A 12,649-nucleotide genomic window follows, 5' to 3' on the forward strand; every position below is an offset into this window, starting at 1 on the left:
TAAATCAGTATTTTCCCTCTTTTTTTTTTTTTTTTGCCTTGTTTACAAATTTGTACTGCTCCCTTTTGTTTTTGGATCCTTGTACCCAATATCCTTAAGTTCATAGCTCATTCACAACTTTCTCCAAGAGTCATAAACCTCTCTCATCACCTGTAGTGGCTGTGATCTTCCTTTTCATTCACTCCCTTCTGCCTTCTTTCCCACTTCTCATTGCATTGATGGTTTTCCTTTCTTTACACATTTGCAATTATCTCTGATTATAATCACTAGAAGGAGATCATTCATCTCATGAACAAAGGACCAGTTTGACCATCTAGTCTTCTAACTTTATTTCAAAATCTGTGCTAAAACAGTAATCTATATTACCCTCTTAAAGCTATAAGAAATAGATTTCCTTGAATATGTCTTTTTTCTGCTTCAGTCTATTGGTAAACCACAGTGGCTGAGAGCCATCACCATGGAGAGTCCTCTTGATTCTTTCCCTGTGACAAAAGTGTAGCTGTCTAGAGCTACCCACAATTTTCATTCTTCCATCTAGAGTAGTTAAGCCATGGGCCTGTGTGGCAGTTGCAAAAGCAGAATAGAAAATCATGTTAGTTGAAATCCTTAGGTCTCTTTGTGTGGGTCCTGTTAACACAGTTTCTACAAGAGATCTGACACACACCTGGGAGCTTTTACTAGTCAAAATTTTGTTTACAAAAAAAATGTCGAAAAAAAAAAATAACCACTTCAGCTTTGTCTCCTCCTGTCTTCATTTTAATGAACTTTGACAAAATCCATTATGCATCATATCCAATCCAATATGAAAACAGTCCTTTTTTTTTTTTTTTCTAAATACCCTCTGATGACTTTCTGAGCATAGTTTGGATCATGCCTGTATCTCCCCTTGTAGGCATGAGTATCCCTTAGCTTGCTGTAGGATTCATTCTCTTTTCTGTTACAGGGTCTTAGTACCTGCTGTTCCCTCCCTTTGGAAGTCTCTTCTTCAAACTTTACACTATTTCTTAATCTTTTAAATCACAAGACAAACATTAGTCCCCCACGGAAGTTTGTTATGACACTCCAGACTATTTGCTATATACTTTTAGGAACTATTTTACTTTCATTGAGTGTGATGAACTCAGTTTATAATAACACATTGTTATTTATAATAACACATTGATATGATAATAACACATTGAAATGATAATTAGCATCCTTATCCTGTAAATTGGAAGTTGTTTGAGCTCAGAAACTGTCTCTTGATTTCCATTAAATAATCCAAATCTAGCACAAGTCCATGCTTAACACTAGATATTTAAACTACCAGTTGAATGAATGAATGAAAGCATTTTGATGGTAAACATGCCATATAATTTAGATGCAAGGTTATTTAACTCTGTGTACTCAAACAACTTTAGAGGGAAATTATAGAAAAGGTTTCAGACTTTTCTCCCATAGTATCCCACCAAAAATACATATATATTTCTAAAACAGACAAGAAAACAAATAAAATGAAGAACTAAAACCCTGGCATTTTCTCCTTCACTCAGACTTTGTGTCCTACAACCTTTCAATTTTCCCACCTTATCACTTCTCTCAAGTACTGGTACTTAGAGTTTCAGGAATAATTCTTTCTCCTATGGAAATATTAAGAGTACTTTTTCCTGCCCTTTTCTCTGTTGACTCCACTTTCTTCTATTTCCTCATCCTGCAAATTTGAATTTCTCCCAAGAACTCTCAGTTGGCTTCATCTGTGCTAAAAATCCATATTTTACATGCCATATTCAATCTATTCCTTTGCTCCTCAAAGTCTTAAAATGGAATTTATTTTACATGTTTCAACTTCTTTAATGAATAGATCTTCTTCCTGTTGATTGTTATTTTTCTTAATGATCCTGTCTTCAAGCTCAATTCTTGCCAATATAAATTTTCAAAATACTTATTAACTAGATATACTCTTAAATAATTGTGAGTAAAATAAGCCCAAGACATGAAAAAAAAATGGTCAAACTAATTTGCTCTCTTTAAATTCTCAGAATTTTCATAAAGTTGTTTCTAAATTTTTAAATAGACTCAATGTTATATATTATACTATTTTTCTACATTAGGATATTTGAAATTTTGTATCCTAACCTAACTCTTTAATATCATATTGACCATATTGAAAAGCTTTTTATAATGCTATGGCAATAGATATGTTGATATATGTTCATAGCTATTACAGACATATTACCTAATAGGCTCCTTAATTTCAGAAAAGCATATATAGGATATAGGAATGATGTATAGTTATGTATGAAAAATGTTGGAGCTACTTTTAACAATCAGAGATCTTATTTGGATGAAAGCTCATGTTTAGAACTGAAAATCAATTTGCAGACACTTTTACCATGAGGTTGGGGACTTTTGACCATCTATCTCTATAGAAGTCTATATGGAATTATGCACCATAACAGAAATTCTCTAAAATAATCTTTCAGCAATCAAACACCATTAAGTGGATCTGAGAATATATATACCTGATTTAAAATAATTATAAAGCTAAATTTTAAAATAATCCCAAAGAAATTAACATACACATATCACTTATATAATTCACAGATACATATATTTTTCATATAATCATATGCCTGTATAAAATTTTACCTACGGATTTAAAAAGAACTATAATTCTCTTCAAATGCAACATTGTTCAGACTTACCAACAGAAGAAAACTAAAACAGCTACTATTCTCTGGTAGCATCGGTTTTGCAAATCAGTGTTTGGTCCCCTGGGTAACGAAATTGTCTTAAAGTCTAGAGTAAATTTCTCATTTAAAAGATAGTAGGTAGAAAGGTTTTGTACTTTGAAGTGCTTCTAATGATGCTTTTGTAAACAAAGTACTATAACAAATGAAGACTTTTATTGCCTTAGGATAATTTTTTATCTACTACTGCACAAATATGCTGCCAAGTAGCAAGTACACAGGATAGAAGCAAAATTAAGTGCTTACAATTGCCATTAGCAATTGTGAAAAATTATTAATCTGTCTGGAGGAAACTAATGGACAAGATTAGAGAAACCAAAAGTCTTCATCTTATGGAAATCAATAGCCTAGATGTATTTCCATCAGATAATGAATTACATTCGTGAGCTGCAGATTTAAATACGCCTTAGTATATGTTATACCCACACCTATCAATTTTATGTTTCTGTCTCTCAATCTGGTTTAAACCAATACTATATCATAGCTAACTATCTCTTAAGTTCAAAAATTATAAATACTTAGATACAAATAAAAGAGGAAAGTAAGTCTATGTTTTGTTTTCTCAGGGCTTATAAACCAAATCAGCAGCAAAGGAATCATTAATTGGTATAAAATAAGGTGATGGGCAAATAAAATTTTTTTACATTTCAAAATACTGAGGCTATATTTACATATGTGCAATATATACATGTGTTCTAAGATACACTCAAAGTAAAAAAATTCATCATTATAATGCATAACAAATGGTCCACATGTAAATAAAAGAATCAGTGTGTAGTTTAAGAACCTCATGGTAAATATGATTTCATGGTATTACAAAATAGATTGGCCTTGTCTGGTTCCATTTGCAAATATAGATTTAACCTACATCCCAATAGGAACCTGGAACATGAACACATTAAACTTTTATGTAACTGTCTTTTTATTAAATATCTACCAGAGTCTGGTTAATTCAGATTAGAATATAATTGAAAATCTTTTATAGTATGCGTATTTTATGTCAAAGGAGATATATAAGAAAAACTCACTGAAAAACAGTTCAAATTCAAACTAGAATCATGGGAAAGAGTGGGGTAGGGGAAGGGATGAGTGCCTTGGACTCTATTCAAATATATCCAATTATAGAAGAATAAAAAGACTATTGTTGTATGGAATTATTTGCATGGTTTAACCTATATGGTAGTTTTAAAGTGGGATTCCAGTGTACCTCTCAAAGAACAGTGAAATTTTACTAGCTTTGGCATCCCAAAGGAGAAGAAGGAAACCTCAAAGATACTCATTTAAACAAGTTCTTCATATAGAACAAGTTAAAGGGGTTTTTTTTTCATTTATTACATACATACAATGTGCTATGTTTAATGATGTCAAGTCTCAGTATCCACATGACACTATTGAATAAGAATTTTTTGTGTGCTGAAATCTATGAGTAGTGACAACAAAGTAGGAGAGAAATAGAAATTGGCTTACTAGATCAGATCCACTATGCAGCAGCCTGATATTAACTGAGCAAGTTGCCATGGTGTGACATGGCGATTTTTAGACCCATGTGGTAGGAGTTGCTCTCTATTTATTTCAAAGAAAACTTACAGGGTCCCCTTTAAAGAGGCAGTGTGTCTTTGTTGAAAGAATCTTGAAATGGGGCAAAAATCTGTGTGATTCCATAATTTTATCTCCCTGCCATTTGCCTCTTTTCTCAAATGAGAATAATACAATTTGCCTTTTCTACATGGCACTGTTCTAAAATCAAACATGGGACTGCTTCTGATTGTTTTCATGTGTATAAAGTAATGAACAAATAAGAATTATCTTGATAGAGGCCTGAACATAGAGAAGTAGCAAAAATTGTTGGTTTATACATATAATAACTATTGTTTTTAATATGTTTAAAATTCTGAGGACCTAATCACTTTCCGATGATATTCTCACCCCTTTGTCACATAATTCTATTTGCTGGAATACTGATGAACCATGACCCTGTCTTTATAGTCATAGTAACAACTTCTGCTTCTGCAACCTGAGACACTCTGTGCTTAATGTGAGACAGCAGCCACTGCCAGCACCTACCACTCAAAGAACTAAATCCGCATAAAAATTTCCCCATGAACACCATGTAGAGAAACTAATGGGGTGTGCAGAGAAACACTTTGCATCTTATGAGTTCTGATGATGTTATTTTCAGTGTCATCAGCCTGTGTACTGATATGATGATAGCTGTCAATCAACTCCAATCATTTACAATTTTGATTTGAGACACTGTAGTAAGTGAATGTTTTCCCCATTTGGCCTCTGGCAAATTTTCTACAAAATTCATTTAGTGGAACAAAACTGGAAGGAGGGTCTTTGACCATCTCAATGATCCATGGTCCTGAGACTCTGAGTACACATTTGTCCTTGAGAATTCTTGTCAGAATATTTCAGGGAGAAGGCTAAGCAGAAAATCAGGACTACTATTGATATAGCTTATCATATTGTTTTCTGCACTAATATAAAATATGATCAATGTCTATGCATTAAGTGTGTTGTTAAATCATTTCTTGTCTGTATCTCAGATTCTTACACATTTAATTAGGTTTTTGTCTCTCATTGTATGTGTACTCCACTCATAAAAAGTTCTGATTGCACTTAGATGCCTCAATCTTCTCTAATAGCTGTGACTTAGACTCACTAGTGACCACACATTTGTGCCATAACTTATGCACTCATTGCTTCCACTTTCTTGTAATCTACTCACACTGGTGTCACTAAGACCTTTATGCCAGTGAAAATCAGTGATCTCCATGACAACATATGCAACCCTCTACCAGGACACTGTTAGACAGTTATGTAAATTTGCAGTGCTCTGATGTTGTTGGTACCCATTGTGTAGTGTGTGTATTACCCAATTTGAGCAACTCACACACTACACAAATATGAAGAGTGATGTTGAATGGAGGAAACTCTGGCCTGAAAACAGAGTGACCAGAAGAAAGGTGCAGCTACTAACAGATACAGTAGTCATTGAGAGCTACTTGGAAGTTAGAAAGATGATGCATTCAGTTTTGGACAAGTTAAGCTTGGAGATATTTGGATAGGAAAATTCAGTCTGGTGAATTAAACTTCAAAGAGGGAAAAAATGACAGGGGTAGAGGCAGGGATTTTGGATATACCTACATCAGATAATAATTAAAGCAAAGGAGTAGAAAAAATTCAAAAGAGAACCTATAGACAGAGAAATTGGTGGTCCAGTTTTGCTTATTTAACAGTGGAGGGAATAAAAAGATTTTAAGGAGAAGAGCTTTGCACATAATTTCACTGTTCTGCATGTGAGGCATTGGGTACACTTTAGTAATCTTAAATTCTCCAGAAGATGATAATGATGTCTTGAAAAATGAACCCTCTTTCTAATTTACAGGAGTAAAAGTCTGGCAATTATTCAGCTCTAACGAGTTGCCAAGTAATATTTGTTCTTTCAAAATTTTGCTTGATTTCCTTCTCAAAACAATCTTCAAGTAAAACTCTGATTAGGCCACTATTTCAAACCACTATTTTAAAATTCTTTAGTAGATTTCCTTAAACTAATGAAAGTTAGACTCTTTAGAGTAATATTCAGGACCCTCCATAATATTGTCCTTTAAGAATGATATTTTCTATACACAGCCAACTTCTCACTCTTGAACCAAATATACCCAGTACTTTCTTGATGTCAGGATTTTATGTTTAAACAGTGTCTTATCATAACTAGCTTATAGATATTATAGCCAAAATTTATGTAACTTGTCTAAATTGTCCCAATTATACATGTGTGACATCTATATTTTTTGTCACTAGGATGTTACACTCATATTGAGAGTCTATGTATTATTCATATTTATATAACATTTCTTACAATACTTGTATATTTATCAAATCAGTTGTTTTATTTTAGATAATGTGTTTAAATTTGAGATATGTGTGTAAAATCAATTGTTTTATTATTATTCTTCATTGGTAAATTTATTCTCATATAAAAGACTCTGGGAAGAAAAACAATATAATCTGTGAGGTTGCTATAATTTTTAGATATGACATAGTATCACAAAGTATAATTATGACTTTTTCTTCACTACTGATACAAATAGGCAGATTGAAACTTATAAAAATATACAGCTTATATTTGTCACTGTTAAAAATGATCCACAGTAGAACAAGAATTCTTATTCATTGCTGTGCCATGTAAAATGGTGTAGCCTCTTTGAAAGACAATCTTCCCGTTTTATACAAACTAAATATAATTTTACTACATGATTCAGCAACTTAACTCCAAGGATTTACTTCAATGAGTTGAAAACTGAAGTTCACACAAAAGCCTGCACATGAAGGATTATAGTACATTTTGCAATTGCCCCAAATGGAAAGAGACCAGGATTCTGACAGCAGGTAAATGGATAAACAAATCATATATATTCAACAATGGAATAACTGTTCAGTGGTGAAAAGAAATGAGCTATCAAGCCATGAAAAAGACATGAAGGGGCATTAAATGTACAATGCTAAATGAAAAGAGTCAGTCTGAAAATTTTATATACTATATTATTCCAACTAAATGATGCTCTAGAAAAGGCAAAACTATAAAGAGTAAAAAGATCATTGGTTGCTAGGGATTGAGAGAGGAGGTACAGAATGAATAGGTAGAATACAGGGGATTTTCAGGATACTGAAAATATTCTGGATGTTACCATAATGTGGTAGCTGAGTAATAGTATGCATTTGGAAAAAAAACATAGAACTCTACAATACAAAGAGTGAATCCTAATGTAGACTATCAACTTGTTAATAATTATCAAATTAGTGCATTTGTCATAGCAAATGTATTGTGCCAACATAAGTTGATGATAACAGGGGAAAGCATAGGGAAATAAGTATATAAGGAATTTATGGGAAATCTTTTAACTTCTTGTTAAACTTTTCTATAAACCTAACATGGCTCTAAGAAATAAACTCTACAAATTGTAAAATATTCCATATTCGGATTAATATGTAATAAAACCCCATGAAACAACAGCATTTCTTCCAGAATAGAAAACATACAGGTGACAATGATATTTGCAAAAGTGAGGACATTTCTCCACTTTGGGGGTTCCCTCTTCTACCCTCACTGACATATGAATGATGCCTCATTCTCTTTGTAGAGAAAAAAAAAAAAAAAAAAAAAAAATATATATATATATGTATATATATATACACACATACATACATACATATCTCTTTAACATAGACCTGCTTTTCCCAAGCCTCCAGATCTCCTTAAGATATTCCTCTTGAAGTTACTTCACGTACCAAAATTTTTCTTCAAAGCACTTACTGAACTATCAAATAGTTCCCAGAGGCCAGGAGATGTAGACAATGGCAGAACACCAGTGCCAAGCATGATCGCTTTGTTAATCAGCATTTCACTGCTTCTTTTTAATTTTCTCCTCCTTAATGCTTTAAAGTTTTAAACTACATTTAGCTCTTTATTTTATAACTTCTTATTGCTGATGGCAAGGATATTTAGAAAATAAGAACATAAAGATTTCTTTCCTGAGACCATTATGCCACAAGTTTATTAAACCTTAGACTAATTCATTCCTCTGCATAATTTATAACTAATTTTCTTAGAGTGTTTCTAAACGATGGATCATTGCCTCACCTTTAAGTTGTCCTACAGTAATATTTGTTTCTCTCCCTCACCTGAGAGATTTGGGTTGCTGGTGTCCCACCTCTGCTGTGTCCCTAATAAGACTCTTGCTTCTTACTTCACACAAGTTTTTCTAGACATGTTTCCCTTCATATCCCAACTGGATATTTGGAATGATTAATAAGAAATAATTTCACCACACTGTTTTTAATCACTGCTAGTTTAAAATGTAACAAATGATTTTCAATCATGTGGGGCGATTTAATTATATAGGAAGATGCTTTGTGTTCATAAGATCATAATCAGTTTGATTACTTAGTTTCACCCAAAATATTATTTTCCACAACCAAGTTCTGATTCTGTTCTCTGGTGTCACCAATGCTTGGCATTTTCCACCAGGTGGCTCATAGTAGAGGAAAACAACTGTGCAATTTTTAGGTGTCTCACATTAACCACAGAACAGTAACCAGATGTTAGATGTTTTTGGATATAAATGAACTGTGGAATGTCCTGACAGCCTGGGAGAAAGACCAACAACTTTTTGGAGAACTCAAACACCTTGCTAGAGCTTAAAGGCCAGCTTTGTCCCTCAGTAGCTGTCAGAGCTCAAGAGACAGTTCCTCTATCTCATGACTCCTTATGTATAAAACATGGCTAGTGTTATTTTTCACATAATGATTTGTAAATATTATCTAACCCAGTCAAATAGCCTAGATAAGTACTTAATAAACGCTAGTAGCAGCAGTCGTAATGACCAATATTTCTATTTTCCTAGAACTTAGATTCCCAATTGGACTTATTCATGTTCCACATCTTTTAAGGCTGTCTTATCATTACTAGTTAAGAACCATTCCCTGAAGAATAAGATCAATCATTAGCATCAATCTAAAAAAAAATCTTTTGGCAGGAGATTTATGGTTCTGTAATTCATACATTTGATAGAAAAAGTTTTATCCATCAGTATGAGAGGCATTACACCAAACATTTTTTTGGCAATTGACTGAGGTGCTACTTTCTTTTTCTAAAAAAGTGCTGTAAATGATACTTCGGTTTAAAGTGGTTCCCTTAAAAAAAATAATGTTTGAAGATAGAATGAATAAATATAAAGCCACTATATCCAGAAGTTAATGTTTTAGGCCCTCCTCGTGTTTCCCCATTTCTGATAAAGTCCCATCTCAATAATTATTACATAAATCTGTCATCCTTGAATTAATTTCCTATATGTACTACATAAGCCTAGATACAGAAGACTTTAATTATTGTGGGAAAGTGGTTACAGAATCACAGGTACATACATATGAATATCATCTATGACTACCTGTAATGAATCATTAATCATATTGATGTTGCATAACAAATTTTATTTAATCTTTCGGCTTGAAGCATAACTTTCTTCTCAAGGACAAGACTCTTAGATCCCTTTTCCTTCATGCTGGGCTGCAAAAAGCACAGATGCAAGACAGCTCTCGTCTTGAAGTTTGGCTCTCTCATTTACTGGTTGTCTGATGTTAGCAAGCTGCAGAAAGTCTATGAAGCTCAGTTTGTACTTGAAGTGGTGTGTGAGGATCAAAGGGGGAAATGTCTTACCACTGCCAGGCATCTTCTCTGCTCTGAATTCCAGGTGCTTACCATTGTATTTTTGTTTGTTTAATTTCTAAATTTATTATTTGTGTTAAAATTCACCTTGGCATTAGGCAAAGTATATTCACTGACAAGAAATCATAAGAGGAACAAACTGATGATACAGGTCAACATACAAGGCAAAATTCTAAAAATATCTCCCCAAGATTCTCCTCTTCTGGATACTCAATCAAACTATTACCAATGGGCTGGAAAAATTTTGTGATTGTAATTAAAGTCCCAAGTCAGTTGGCCTTAAATACAGCAATTAAGTATCACATGCCTGATATAAGCACACTGTCTTTAGAAAGGGAGACAAGATAGGCATAACAGGAATTGACAGAGTTTCAAGTAAAAGAAAGATTTGATGTGCTACTGCTGAATGTAGAGATGGAAGGAGCCACAAGCCAAGGGATGTGAGAAGTTCCTAGATTTGGCAACAACACAGGCTAACACTCAGCAAGAAACAGGGACCTCACTACTACAATTGTAAGGAACTACCAACCGGATTAAGCCATTCTTCCCAAACTGACATGTGATAACCAGGCTAGTCAAAACCTTGAGTTTGGCTTTGTGAGATCCTAAGCAGAGGATCCAGAACTTTTGGACTTCTGAGCTATAGAACTGTGAGCTAAGAAACAGTTTTTTTTTTTTTTTTTTTTAAGCTTCTGAATGTATGATGAGATGCTATGCTACAACAGGAAAACTAATACAGCCTTTTTCTTTTTAATGCTGGTGCACTCCATGATACAGTCCCTGAGTTACTATAAGTGCTCAATGCCTGTTCTTGAAATGTTGCACTACTTCTTAAAAGTCGTTACCTATCTTTTAAGAAAAGCTTCCTTTACATTATTTGTCTTGGATCCCACTGAAGAAAATAAGGATAAGCAAAACTTCCAAGAAATACATTTCGACATCACAGTCTGGGGGCACTACTGCTGGTTTCTTTTGGCTATTCAGATTTTAAATAACCCAGTTCAAAGATACCTTAATAAACTTCCTGATGTGTCTCACACACTCTTCCTAATATATCTGAATTATAGACAAGTAAATTGTAAATTCTATAGTACTTCAATGAAGTAAATTATTGATTCTGTAGCTATCACGTTAATATAAAACAAATAACGAGATTCATCTAATTTCCCTTTTATGTTTAAATTTGTACTTTAAGCATCTGCATCATATTCAAATCTATTTAAGTAGTATTTATGACAGCTCTTTGGGGAGCAATTTAGCACAGCAATCAAGTTTTTTGAACTTGAAACTCTGCGCCACAACTAGTAGATGCATGACTTGGGTAAGTTACTACTTCTCTCTGTTTCCTAGTAATCTCACGCAAAAACAGGAATTGGTCATTGTGTCTACTCCAAAAGTTGTTGAAGAGAATAAGTGAGTTAATATATCCAAAGCACTTAGATCAGTGCCTGATGCCATAAGAATTTCACAACTCTTTGGCGTTATTAACTTTTCATGTCTGTGTTCAAAAGTTAAATATTACTTTTGTGCAGGATATGAAGAGTTAAACTTCTTCCTTTGGCTACAGACTGTAAATTTTTATTTTTATCCCTCTGCTGATAACAAAATTGCATTAAATGACCTATTTTTAGTATTCTGGTGTCTGAAAGTGAATTCATTTCCAAAGATGACTTTTTTAAAATACAAAATCCTTCTTCCTGTTAGAGGAATGCTAGTCTTATAGAAAATTTAAAAATAAATACTGAATTCAAGGTCCATATCCACAACACACCAATGGGAGACTAGAGAGTACTTAGTGCTCTCTGTAGACTGACAGTACTTCCAGTATTCACTCATGAGTCTCTTCTAAATTATCACTGAAATGTACAGCTGAAAATCATATGCATGTTTGACCACTGAACTGAAATCCAGAAGATGAGTTTTGAATTTACTTTTCTAGGATTGAAAGGATAATGCACCAGTGCCACCTAGTTGTACAAATACAATGTGCTACTTATTTATTCTTAAAAGGAATTATGCTATGATAAGAAAGACTGTAAAATTTAGATTTTTCTTACTGTTGACATAGTCTTTTATTTATTTTTACAAATGCTCATCTTCTGTAAGTGATAAAAGTGGTAAATTCAAGGTTCAGTATAAGGTAGATATGCCGCATGTTGATTTTATTTATACAAGAGGGTTAGCAAACTTCTCATACAAATTTCAATGATTTGCTTTAATTTTGCTAGTATCTGAATTATTTAGCATATCTGCCACATCAGCATATATGACTTATATGATACCAAATGTGCCAGAGAATCAAGCTTCATAAAGTAGACATATGCTTTCTATTAAAGTTAAGACAGTATATGGAATATTTCCAAAGGTGAAATAATACATTTTATCACACTCTGGGTAAGAATTAAATGTTAATCCTAGAATACGTTACACATAGTTAATGGCCTGTATTTTTTACTCAGCCCGAGAAATAATGGGAGGTGACTGGAGACCCAGTCACTGTGACACATGCCTGACGTAGGTGGTTCTATTAGGCAGGATGAACTCAGTTGTCAGTTATCAGTAATATCAAACAGCTTCACCAAGGAAATAGGCCTGGGAGTTGCTCTGAAGCCAGCTGGAGTGAGGGGTTGGGAACTCAGAGGTAAGAGAGATGCCTGGAGCAGTTAGGCTCAAGGCAACAAGGGATTCC

Source organism: Marmota flaviventris, chromosome 3 (genome assembly GCF_047511675.1).
Source record: "Marmota flaviventris isolate mMarFla1 chromosome 3, mMarFla1.hap1, whole genome shotgun sequence".
Lineage (NCBI taxonomy): Eukaryota > Metazoa > Chordata > Mammalia > Rodentia > Sciuridae > Marmota > Marmota flaviventris.